Source organism: Urtica dioica, chromosome 11, assembly GCF_054948205.1.
Source record: "Urtica dioica subsp. dioica isolate 48M chromosome 11, U.dioica_male_clone48M_v1_H2, whole genome shotgun sequence".
Classification (NCBI taxonomy): domain Eukaryota; kingdom Viridiplantae; phylum Streptophyta; class Magnoliopsida; order Rosales; family Urticaceae; genus Urtica; species Urtica dioica.
The window spans coordinates 5,116,320-5,130,395 of record NC_142766.1 but is presented as its reverse complement, the minus strand read 5'-3'; the positions used below and the strand labels follow the sequence as shown (position 1 = coordinate 5,130,395).

General features: G+C 35.4%; 1 pseudogene; it reads left to right on the top strand.

The window, feature by feature from the left end:
* The first annotated feature begins 2,219 nt into the window (after nucleotides 1–2,219).
* Nucleotides 2,220–3,719, top strand: LOC149380815 (AT-hook motif nuclear-localized protein 28 pseudogene; annotated as a pseudogene).
* The last annotated feature ends 10,357 nt before the right edge of the window (nucleotides 3,720–14,076 follow it).

The window sequence follows — 14,076 nt, the reverse complement described above, 5'->3', positions numbered from 1 at the left end:
GAGGTCACTGTGATGGTCACAGTGAGACTTGATATAAATCCTGAAGTGGTCACAGACTTCCAGATTGTATTACTGGATTCTTTGACTCATTCAGAAGATGCCTAAATACTTAAGTCTTGAGAATTCATAATATGATTTGAGCAGAAAGTGATTCAAAGATACGATATCCAACCTTCTTGAAATAATGTCAATATTCACTCACGCAAGAGTTGATTCTAGAACTGATTGATTGCGCACACTTTCGTAGAAAGTACGTACGAAAGAATTTTTCGCTGGAGAAACAACGATGCTTAGGGCTCATATGTATCAAGAAAGGTATAACGTAATTATTGACCTTTTCTCGATACGAGTTGAACCTGGAAGATTGAGCTCATGAACTGACTATATCAATGGACCCTCATAACATCGAGTGAAATATAATTCTAGTAATAAGAATAGTGCAGTCTCGGCTCATCTTTTGGAGTTACGTCGAGATTGACAAATCGAATGAATATAAGAAAATAGAGATTTCGACTGTTTCTTCGGATTCGTAGAAGCTTCAGTTACTAGGTCCATAGACCCCTAGGTGGCTCTGATAAGATGGATAGAGATGCTCGTAATAATTAGATAATTGATTATACTCTCATTACTGCAACTTTGTTGCAATTTCTTTCGCATTCGTAATAAAGTATTTTACGAATAAGTTATTAATTGTTTAAGTAACTTTGGAATATCACTTAGATTTAAATGGGCTTGTAAAAGAGCAATTTAAATCAGTCCACAAGGCCTAATAAGAATTGTGGTAGGCATGTACAATGAGGTACATATGTCTTGAATTTGTTTTATTAAAGCCCAATAGGATTGATGCTCTTCTCAAATAGAATATCATGTATATATTCTCTGCTATTCCTTTCATGCAATAATATATCTTATTATGATAAACAAATAATATATTAATTATGTTATTTATTGAGAGTATCATGCATATATTCTCTATTTTTCTATTTATAGAATAATATCTATTATTGCGAGAAATAAATAATGTATTAATTATGTTATTTATTGAGAATATCATGGAGATATTCTATATTGATTAATTACCTGATTAATTCTAATGTGAGAAATAAATAAATATCAGATATGATATGAATATTATATTTATTAAAGTATCTAGAAGATATTTGATTTGTTCTAATCATAAAAGAGTTGGTTCACACCTTTGTCTCTATCCTTTCAGAGATTACATCCTAGACAACTACGGTATCGATCAACCCGAGTGTGAAGATCGAGAAGCAAGGAGCCGCCGAGGAATCCGAAGGCTTGGAGATCCGAAGATCCAAAGAGCAAAGAGCAACCGAGATCTGAAGATCGTTGGAACGAAAAACTTATTACTCCAAATATCGTATTTTAAAACTATTTTCTGATGATACTTAAACAACTGTTTTTATTCCGAGAATACCTTATTTAATTTTAAGAATATCTCATTTATTGTTTTTCTCTTGTTTAAAGTTTAAACCTTCTTCAAGTGTGATAATTACAGTAGTTCTCTTAGTTTTAAAATGCAATATATCAATTTTCATTATTTTTCTAATAATATATTTTTCTATTATAAGAATACCTTATTTTTTCAAAAAAAAAAAATCTCTTAACAATCATTGTTTTAAATAATTTTACCATATTCAAACTAAAATAAATACATGATTTCAAATTAATAAGATAAAAAGGCCAAAAGACAAAAAAAAAAAAAAAACTTTCATATGGAAAAATAGAATTTTTAAAAAATATATATTAATATGTTATTTTCATTTTTTAAAATTTCTTTTTAAGAGGACTGATAAAAAAAATTATGGCTTTTTTTTTTCTTCTTGTCCAAGGTCCCCGATTTAGTTGAGCCGGTTATGTTTGTAGCTGAGTTGAAATGTATGTAATCCGAAATATTTTTATGATATTGTGTTGATAATGCATGTCCAATATTAGATCTGTTATTTATATATAATGTTTTATTCATAATCTCGTACCCTTGTTGCAATGTTTTTTTTTTTTCTATTTTTTTTATTGAGAGACTTCTCCACACTGATTATGTAGGCCCCCTAATGAATTGAATTGAATTGAAATAAGAGCCGTGTTCTCCAATCAGACAAAATATTAGAAAAGGTCCCACAGCACATATGTGGTCCCCCACATCCCGATTCACCCTTCGTCTCACTCTCACTCTCTCAGACTCGCTACAAATATGTGAATTGAACAACAAACAAATAAACCTCTCTCTCTCTCTCTCCCTCCCTCCCTCATGGCGGACTACTCATCGCCGGCGCCGATGTCGCTCTCCCAACCCCGCCACGTGGCCTCCGACGGAGACTCCTCCGACGACCGTAACACGACCCCGCGTGCAACCACCTCCTCGAAGTCCCTCCGCCGCCCCACCTCCGACCTCCCGAAGAAGCCACGTGGCCGGCCACCGGGCTCCAAGAACAAGCCCAAACCCCCTCTCGTCATCACCCAAGAAGTCTCCTCCTCCGACGGCGCCGCCTCCATGAGGCCCGTCGTCCTCGAGATCTCCGCCGGGGCCGACGTGGTGGACTCGCTCGTCAAGTTCGCCCTCAAGCGGAGCGTGGGCCTCACGCTCCTCTCCGGCACGGGCTCCGTGTCCAACGTGACTCTCCGGCACCCGCTCTCCCCCGCGCCGACCACCGTGTCCCTCCACGGCCCCTTCTCTCTCCTCTCCATCTCCGGCTCCGTCCTCGCCGACTCCTCCTCCCAGCCCTCCTTCGGGATATGCCTCGCCGGCGCCCAGGGCCAGGTCTTCGGCGGGGTCGTCGGAGGGAAGGTGGTGGCGGCGAGCTCCGTCGTGGTGGTGGTGGCGACATTCTCGAGCCCGTCGTTTCACAGGATCCCCGGCGAGGAGAGCGAACAGGAGAGAGAGAGCAAGCCCTCGGGCGAGGCGGTGCCGGTCTACAGTAGCAGCGGTGGGGTCGCCAGTCCGGCCGCCATCAACTGCCAGCTGGCGTCGCCACCTCACCACACTCACGTGATGCCCGGGTGGGGCCACAGCGCCAGATCTCCCTATTAGCTTATATATATATATATATATATATATATTTAAGCTCGCTTCGCTCTACAACACAACAGAGACGTATGTCAAATATCCCCCCATTCCCATCCTAGCGTATTCATTCATGTCTTTCTTCCTTCTAAAATCTGCTGCAATGATCTCTTGTCGTTTAGCTAGCCATTGCCAGTGGTAATACATTTTTAGCGCTTACCAAGATCAAATCAGATTATGTTCCCTTCCCCTATCTTTAATGGTCGTAGTTAGGTGGTTAGTAAAGACTTCATGGAGGTTCTTCTTCTTCTTCTTCTTATAACTAATTAGGGGTTTTAAGCCAACTATGATATGAGATTACATTTGCTTGGTTTGGTTGTATTGTATTGCCATTTATTTATTACGTGAATAGTAGTGAGAAGGGTCGTCGCTTCAAAATACTGTACTTTGTTTGGTTGCGTTGTTGGGGATATATAGTTTGTCAGAGGGCAGTGCCTTTGGGCTGATTTTGCATCGGGAAGGGCTTATTTTGGCATCCCCAAAGCGCTAATACGACATAGTGGGCAGAGAAAGAGAAGGCCAGAGAGAGAGAGAGATATAGACTGAGAGACAGTGACAATCATGAAAGTCAGAAACACTTGGTCTAACGAATAGACCACACAAGAGCTAATGACTTCTTTCAAACTATATTTCGACTTGACGTGACTATGGTATCTATCTAACCATTGGTTTTTTCTTTTGTTTGGTCAAATAAAAAGTAGAAACCCAAACCAAATTTATTTATTTATATTTTTTCTAGCAGAAACCCAAACCAATCGTAGATCGTACTTGTAGTTGGCTTTTAATTTTTGCGAGTTATGACCGCGCTGTAAGAAAAACAAAAATCCTAAAAACGTCACCGTATTTGCCCCAATCTAATATTAGTTGCTAGATGCTAGTGCCAAAAAAAAAAGAAAAAAAGAATTCCACTAGCCACCTTTCGTCTTAGAGATGCAAGTGCGGAAAAAACGTAACAAATACAATCAAAATAGCAAAATAATAACAACGAATGAGAGTTAATGAGTCGCAAGATCCTCATATTTAATTCGTATGACATCTATTCATTTATAGTTAACAATTCAAAATAAACTTAATTGCTTACATGGATTAATCGAGTTGTGGATTCTTTGTTGATCAACTTCATTTTCTTTTACGAACTGGCATCTTGTCGAATCTAGATGAAAGAGAAAGAATAGTATGTGCTAAGTCCTCACAAGATGATCATCGATCCCAAATTTAAGACACGAATGATGTATAATATCGTCATACACTTTGAGTTACATAGAAGCTCTAACTATCGATACCGTAACAAAAGATTGATTTGTTAATGTTGAAAGTCTCGTTAATCAATGGATTATGGAATCAAATTTTAGGCACTCAGACATTTACATTCTTTTAAAAGAGCTGGATTTTTTATATGTAAATAGTTTATTCAACTGATCATATTTTGGATATCAAAATATAAGTATATAAGCATACACTAGTTGTGAACGAATAACAGAGTCCAAAGATATGATCCTTGAAGTATATGATCACTTTAGGATTTTGATCCCATATTTTGTAATGGTTTCTTGAACGGCACATGTAATTATAGGATGTCTAAGTCGTGTATAGACCCATAATAAATACTCCCAATCAATGAACCAAAAACTCTCTAACAATCAGATCTCTGGAAATGCATTTTGAGAATCACACCACGCGCATTAAAGAAATAGCTTCTCAGTCCACCAGTCGTGTATGTCTAAGAATCCTAAAATTTTGATGAATACGTCAAGACTACTAAGGGTGAAGCACTTGGATTTTATAGCAGTTAACACCTCTGAAAGTCGATCTAAGGTTTCTTTACCTAAACGCCCGTGAAGAACCAATGAAGAAAGTCTTCGGCGAGTCATCCTAGCGAAATAGGAAACTTGCCAGAAATACAGTTCTACCACAGTTGTCAAGATGCTCAATATATCCTGGTGCATGTTATCCGACATCTTACCAATCCAACTTGCAATTAAAAAAAAGCCAATACCAAACGTAACAACAATAAATATGTATGCCGAGCTCAGTCAAAATTTTTTTATTTAAAAAATACATTTACTAAATTTGTACAAGCATTTCAAAATTTTCATTATTTGCTATTTCCCTTTTTCTTTCTTTTTTCCCATTTTGAAGGGGTTTCTTTTTTCTATTTTATATCCTAATTATTCATACAAATACTAAGTTTGTTGCCCTATGGTTAAAAACCAATGAAAACGTACTTGTAAATTTCATTTTTCTTTCAAGGTTAGCTGAAATTCTAGGAAGACTTTTTTCAGCACCAAACATATAACTATTAAGGGCATCTCCAACCCTAACATCAAATTTAGTGTTGAAATCACACTATTTTTGTGTCTTTTTAGCACCAAAGTTTTTTCCAACTCCAACCACAACACCAAATTTCACACTTAAAAGTACTATTATTTATTATTATACTATTAAAATCAAATAATCTCTAATAAATCATTATATTACTTATTTTTTATCAAGCGATTAAAATTGTATCTTACATGTCATTACTTAATAAACATTAAAATGTACTCAATTTAAAAATAATAAAAATCTAAAATAAATATCACATTACAAATTAGTTTTTATGTTTATTTGATGTGTTTAATTTTAAGTTTATAATTTATGTTTAAGTTTTTAATGTTTTATTTTAAGTTTGTTTTAATATGATTTTTAAATTTTTTTTTAGTCATTTTATAAAGTTTGGTGCTTTATAATTTTGGTGTTTTAATATGATTATGGTTATATATATATATTAATATATATATATATATATATATATATATATATATATATATATATATACATGCATATAATTGGTGTTAAAAAAAATGATTTTGTCGTGTTACACAGGAACTATTAATTTGGCGAGTTATTGGCTGTGTTTGGCATAGCTTTGCTTTTTTAAAAAAGTGATTTTAAAATAGCTGTACGAAAAAACTGTTGTTTTAAAAAACAGATGAGTGTTTGGTAAACTATTGTAAAATAGCTGTAACTGTTAATAAAAGCTGATTTAGTGTTTGGTAAAATATATATTAATATTTATAAGTGATAATTATTTATATAAAATGTAATTAATAATAATAATAAGATATATTTTGTCATATAAAAAATATATCAAATTGAGTGTCTATAGAATGTAAAAAATAAATTATAAATTTTGGTGACGTCAAAAAAATTATTTGATAAAAGCATATAAAGATAATTAGAATTAAAAGTTAGTCTAAGAGAAAAAAAAAAAAGGTTAAGAGAAAGAAATTACAAACCAAAAACTAAAGCTACGTATAAAAGCTACAAATTGTAGCTTTTGGTTTTTTAGTTAAAATATTCAAAAACACTTTTTAGCTTTTAGAAAAAGCAATTTTACCAAACACTTAAATATGATTTAACTTTTAGAAAAAATTAAAATCAAGTTTAATAAGCTGAACCAAACATAGTCATTGTATAAACGGTATATTATAGTGTGAGTTTTGCCGTAAAAGTTTAGCCGTTCAAAACCTGCTCTCAAATATATATTAAAAAAATACGAAGTTAAAATATTAGTTAAGAAGACTTGAGACCATGGCTAGAGAAAATGACGAACAAATATATACCTGTTTTGTAGGCATCACTATTCTTCATTTAAATGTCTTGAGAAATTGGACACAGTACTGTTGCAAAGGCAATGTGATCCAAATCCCTAGTCAAAATGCTCAGCATCGATGGTCTCTTAACTTCTGCTCTTCCCATTAATATTCCCTTCAATTGGGAATAAATAAGAGAGAGAGAGAACAATAAAAGACTGCAAGGTTGTATACAGTAAAGTAAATTTCTAAGGAAAAAGTAACTTCAACAGCCTGAGGAATATGATGGAAGTGGAACATTGATGACCATGTGTGTAAGGAAACCTGGACCGTTTAATCGGTTTACTCATTCATTCCATGCGTAATATTATATAGAGAATGGGTTGGTTTGGTCATGAGTCATGAAGACCGTCCTTGTTTGTAATTGTGGTGAAGTGACTGCAAAGGAGCCAAAAACCGTCCTTATAGCGCGTTATCACAGACCCAAGTTGTTGCACGCGAATTCTGAAGTTTTTACTGGTCATCCTTCTGTTTCAGGCTAAGTTCGGACACGTGGCAGGGACCCATTGACCAGATGACTATCATGGGGCTGTGTGTGGTGTACTGGTATAATATAAATGTCACGAAATGATAAAAGCTGTTTTTTTTCTTTCAACATTTCCATCTTCTTACCATTTCGCTTTGGTCTTGTAATGCTTTTACTCTTACAGACTTACAGTCTTACCTTTCACTTTTTCATTTAATTTCGTTTTTTCTTAGATAATATGATAAAATCTCTTCCCTTGGACATTTTTCTATAAGAGCTACTGCACTGCTTGCTGATGCACAACTTTATTTAAAAGCCCATGAACTAAAGCGAAATTCTTAAATTATTATATTTTATTTTTATGCAAACGGATGATATTTTGTTTTAATCAGAACACTACATTTATGTCTAACTCCATAGAAAATATAATAATGTAAAATTACTCTTAAATTAATATCACATTAATTCTATTCTATACATTTACTAAATGGTTTCCAACAATATTTGTACTACCGAACGCTAGTTTTATAAATGTTCAATTTAAATGACAATTACCTCATTTATTAATTTTCTTTTCGAATTGTCATTTTAATTATCCCCTTTGAATGACCCGTTCATAATGATCTAATTCCAGTTTGAATGAAGTGGGCAATTTGAATGGTGCGCCAAGCAAACACTGAGTTAATCAAATCATTAAATATGATTGTCGTTGGAATTTTTATTAAAAAAATATATTATCGGAGATATGAGAAGAACTAATTAACTTTGATTAGGAATTCAAAAAACTAAAGGTGATCAACGTGGTTTGCCTAGCTCCTAGCTCAAAGCATGTTCTTTCATTCAAGATGTTTTAAGAAGCTCAAGTGACCTACTCTTGATGGATTTAAGATCAAGGTTTTTTTGATGTGGAGACTCCCCTCGTTCTTGAGCTACTTGATTTAAACCTTGAACAAGCGTTACATGGTTTGACGTCATTGTATCTACAATTAAATGACACATATTGAAATCACTTATGACGCAAATACTTGAGACATAAAACAACTGAAAACTGTTTCTTTGAGTGCTTTCATTTAGAAGATGTCTATGATTGATCTCCTTTGAAGAATCGATTTGATTGTAATAAATCACAGATAACCTTTAAAGTAGAGAAGTATTTGCGATGTCTTTTATTGCTGATATGTGCTGCCTTATATAGGCTGAGTACGATAGTAAAAACGCTGAATATGCTTAACAAACCAAAAATATAGCAGACTAATACGTAATAGACTATAATTATCTAGAATGAATATTAATTACATAAATGATAAACTAATGTTGTTACAAGGAAGTTGGCTGTTTGGTTCAGGCTTATGTTTTGTCACACGTGTTGTTTCAAGCATCTCGAAGAACATATTTTTGTTCAAGCTGTGTCAGCTCTTGTTGTGGCGTCGCTGATAGCTTTTTACAGTTATCAATGGATGCGTGCCATCTGGCATTGTTTTTGCATCAGATGACATTCTATTGGTCTGTCTCATATAAAAGACATTGGAAAAACCCTTGGTAGGGTTAATGGACTTTCTGTTGTCAATGGTGCCCACAAGAAGAGTAGTAGTGTCTATTTATGTACATTTGATGTCATATAGTCTTACGAAGACTCTTGCTTGTAATTGCTTATTCATTATTAATAAAGTTGAAACGTTCATTCATTCTTTCTTTGTTTGAAGCTTTATGATAAAACCTTAGTCTTTTAGTCGATAAACAAACTTAACAACTTACGAAGAGACAAATGTAGATTTGCATGAACAAACTCTTCGTAGTTTGCTTAAAACGATATATTCGCAATCTCAGGGTCAAAGGACTATTGACCTCAGTACGATTGTTAGAAGAATCTATGATGTCTGGTTATGAGGCATTGAGAGTTGGAGACTCTATAGTTCTTCTAGGTATCTTCCGAAGGTACTGAATTGACCAGTGCACTTCTAGAGACAAGATAAGAACAAACCATTTAACCTCTTATGTCTCGAAGTCACTATGTATGAATTGCATCATGCTTACCTTAATCCTGAAATGAGACATGCCATTTCACACCTTAGTATTCTCATTTGAGAAAGTCAGAGTTCGGACTCACTATGTGATTCCGAACAGGGCCTATTGGTGAAGTACTAAGTTGTGAGTATGTCATGAGTAACTTTGTGAAGTTCTCATAGATATGGAATTCATGTACAAGATTGCTGAAATGCAATGTATGTCACCTCATGCTTTGTTCCTTGGAGTGTGAATAAATGAACTGGCCAGTGTCCAAATTGAGTCCTGACTCTTTTGGATGAAACAATGTGACTTGTTAGCTCCTCGTCAATACATTGTTTCTAACTTATTCACAAGCGACAAAGGAGTTGAGGAAATAACAACTAGAAGGGTAAAATGGTAATTTAGTAAATCCCGACTAGCTGATGACATTCATGAAGGGTAGCATAGATAATATTAAGTGGATCCGCTCATTATAATTAGGTCGAATTCTTGAGTAGAAAACAAATTCATTTGAACCGAGAGATTTTCAGTGTCAGCTCTTTAGTGGAGTCAGTTGGCATTAAGCTGAACTTGGAAAAGGTTTGTGAACTTTTGAGTCCAAGTGTTTAGCTCAAGCTTTGTTCATTTGGGTCCATGAGGTCACTGCCACGAATCACATCGATAGGAATAGTTAAACTGGAAGCTAAGTCAAAACAAGAACGAAAATAGTCAAAAGGGTATTTTTGTCTTTTGAGACAAATGATGAAATGAATGTCAATAAATTTTTTTGACAAGTTTATTTGATGACTTAATGTCACTCGGCCATGACTTGATCATTGGGCCTCGTGAATTAATTTCATTTCATAAGAGTTTTATTGAAAATTCTTAATGGGCCTTTTTCATGTTCTCATGAATAAATGAAGAAGCTTCTAGAAGCTCCTTCTAGAGACATGTTGGGCGCCTACCCTATAGAGAAATATGAGAGTTTATTTTGTGCATAAATGTATTTAGATACTTGCCAAAAGAAAAAGAGGAAACAAATTTGCATATGCATGCATAAGGGAATCGGCCATGTTGAGAGAAAAGGCAAGCCATGAACAAAATTGGAAACATATCAAGGCTTCTAGAAGCCTTGTGTTGGTCGAGTGTCTCAAAGGGAAAAAGAGGAAATTGGCTCATGAATATGTGATATTCTATAGAAGAGGAAACTACCTTATTGAAGGTGAGACCTCTCCTATAAATAGGAGCCCAACTCATTTCCTCACAATTAATTCATCCAAGTTTAAGAGATTTGAGAGACTCTCTCTCTAGAACTTGTGGCCGAAATTCCTCTCTCTCTCTCTCTAGTTTATTTTCGATTTTTCTTATCTTGGAACCTAGGTCCTCACTCGACCTAGTGTTTAGCTCTGCGACTTCAAGACTTGTTCTTAAGTCGTAGTGTTTAAAAGTGCCCACTCACTGATTCCTTTTATTTCGAGTGATTTAGTGATAGAAACTATCGTGGTTGCTCGAGGTGCCGAGGAAAGAAAGAGAGACGTGCTGCGAGGGGAGACGAGCGTTGCAAACTTTCCAAAAGCTTCTTCAAGGTTCAAGCTTCAAGAAAGGTTAGTAAACTCTTAGCTCATATTGATTTTTAATTACATGTACTTGCTTCTTTGTCTAGGTTAGTAAAAACTGTTTTTACTTGAAAAGAAATTTTTTAAAATTCCGCCGCTTCCCGAAGCGTTTAATCTTTTTCTTAAACCCTAGATCAATTCCAACAAATGGTATCAGAGCTATGGTCAAAGATTAGCATGTACATGTTTTTAAAATTATGGGCTTGAAAATCGTTTTCGAAAGTTAACTAATTTTGTGACAAGTTAGAATTGTAATCTTAGTTTTTTTTTTAATTTATTGCTCTTGCCTTTAAATTAAAAAGCATGTTGATTTTCTATGAGTTTGGGATGTTTTTAAAACACATTAGAATCAGTTCTAAAAGTTTTTAATTTTTTATATTAAAAAAACGTGTTTTAAAGGTTTGAGAAATTTCGAGTAAAATTTTGTGACTAGTTTTGTTATCTTGCTAGTTTCTTATTTTTACTTGAATCGTTTTATGCTTGTTGTTATTTCTTTTATGCCTTGTTATTACCTTGCTAATAAAACACAAATAAAAGCTTTAACAACCTTCATAAAACGTTCCGTTACACTCGATTCTTTTTCGCACCTTAAAAGGACCAAGCTTTAATTATTTCTTTTTCTTCGAGCTGGAGTAAACCCGCATTAAAAGTGGCATAACTCTCTGATCAGAAATCGAAATTTAATGATTCTTGAATCAAATTAAAGCTCTGTCTGTCCTCTGTCCAATTCCACCAGTTTCGGCTCAAAAGGACATCGGAGCCGCCAGATATGGCGATTTTACTCCGAGGTGCGCGGCTGTTCCGAAACTCCAGTTTTTTAGAAATCCGGATTTTCAAACCCCACTACCATGAGTTATAGAACTCTAATGAGAAAATTTTCTTGAGCAAAAATGTTTTTCATATGATTATAAACATGATGTGTAAGATTAAAATGTTTTGATTTTTGAAAGTTTAATTGAAATTGAATTTTTACAAAACTAGTTTGAATTTTGAAAAACCGTTTTCACTTTCGAACTTGAAAATATTTTGTCATCCAAATCAAATAAGTTTTCAAAATATTTTCAAAACTATATCTATATCACATATGTTCAAAATCTATATGCTCTTGAAAATTTAAGTGGGAGGTCTCTTTGTAGACAAGTCGAAAAATAAAAAGATGTGTAATCTCAAACTTTCAAGTGTTCGAGTGAGTTGAAGTTCACACTTCCCTCATGCACTTTCCCGAAATAGAAAATAGGAAAAGGTCGAGTATGTACCTTGTGCCTTTATGCACTAATACTACTCTGAACATGTCGATCTAGGATTCTCTTCTAGTTGTCCGCTCTGTCGCTCTCTAACTAGGAAATTTGTTTCCGAACTTATAAGAGTCGATGAACCAACTCCAAAAACTAAGTGGGAGGGTTATACTTGTTGTTTGTAACCCACGATCCCCAACACTAATGAAAGAAGCAATTAACGTGGGACTAAGAGCCGCTCTTGCGACCCTCACTTAAATGGGAGTACTCCAAGGCGTTATTGCTTCGATCATTGCTCAATGAGCTACGTCCGAGAGTGAGACGATGATGGCAAGGCCTCCCATTGGGGGATTGTTTTTCAAAGTTGACCTTTTGGACTAAGTGGTTGGTTGCACACTTAGGCTCAATCCCTAGTAATCCTCCCTTGAGGCTCTGCGAAAGGATGTGAGTGATCAAACCAATTTAAAAGGTGGCTAGTCAAAATAGATGTATTGACATCTTGGCTTAGCATTAATGATGTGTCATTTACTTATAAAAGGAGATTTTTTGCGGCCTTATCTTGAGGGAGTAAATTATCGTTTGGTTTATAACACCTTTGGATTTTATAAAAGTCTTAATAAAACTTAAATCCTAAACCAAAGACTAATCATAAACTTGTTTCAACTTATATAGACAGTATGACTCTCAACCATCTCTCAATCTTTCTTTCCTCGATCAAACTCGAAAACGAAAACTACGTAGATTTGAAACGTAACCTCGACATAATACCTACCGTTAACAAGCACAAATGGGTACTCACCACCCCGTGTCCTCCTCTGACGAATGATGATTCAACTCAAGAGGACAATGACGCCTTAGCGGCCTGGCTTCGATCCGATGAGATTGTGAGGTGCTATATCTTGGCATCTATGAACAATATGCTGAAAGAGCAACATCGTGACATCGAGACTGTCGCTTACATGCTCTACAATCTCCTTGAGATGTTTGGAGGGCAAATGCGTCAAACAAGGCTACAAGCAGTCCGACAGTTTATGAACTGACTCCTGTTGGAGACTTCATGATACTGATCATTAATTTTCTAAATAAAATGGAAATCCTAGGATCTGAGATTGATGGGAAGAATGTCATAGATATGATCTTAGAAACTCTCCCCGCATCTCTTGATACCTCCAAGACGAACTACTCCATAAACAAGCTAGAGTACACTGTTACCAAGCTTATGAAGGAACTTCATACTGCTGTAGGTCTCACTAAGAGAAAGAGGAATCAAGGAGAGGCACATGCTACTGAGCAAAAAACCTCCGCCTCTGGAACTAAGAAGAGACCTCACAAGGCCGATAAAAAGAACTGTCCTGCCTATCTCAAAGCAAAGGAACATAATATTGTACTAGTTACTGAAGCATGCTTAGTAGCTGATAATGTATCAACGTGGATTCTTGACTCCGCTGCTACTAACCATATTTTTTGTTCCTTGAATGGTTTCAAGAAAACCAAAAGCATAGAGGAAGGCGAGTTCTGTTTTAAATGGGGTGATGGGAGCCTGGTGTCCGCGAAGGCTGTGGGATCCGTGACGCTATCTTTTGAAGACTGCACTTTAAACTTGAATAATGTTTATTTTGTTCCTACCTTTGGGAAGAACTTAATATCCGTTGCTCGTCTTCGTGAGCAAGATTATTGTTTAAAGTTCATTAAGAATGGAATTCGTATTTCGTTTCCTGATAATTCTTTTGTCACTGATGCATGTATGAAGAATGCTCTTTTCTACATCTATCCCACTAAACCTTCTCTTTTAGACACCGAAATAGATAACGATCTAATTAGGGAGCCAAAGAGGATCAAACTTTCTGAATCCTCCGATCTAACAAAATCAACATACCTCTGGCACTTGAGACTTGGTCATATCAGTCTAGATAGGATTAAGAGACTTGTGAGGGACGGTCCATTCCAAGACTCTGCAATAGGTTCACTACCTACTTATGAATCCTGCATAGAAGGAAAAATGACCAAGCGACCTTTCTCCGATAAAGGTTGAAGAGCCACTGAGTTGCTGGAACTA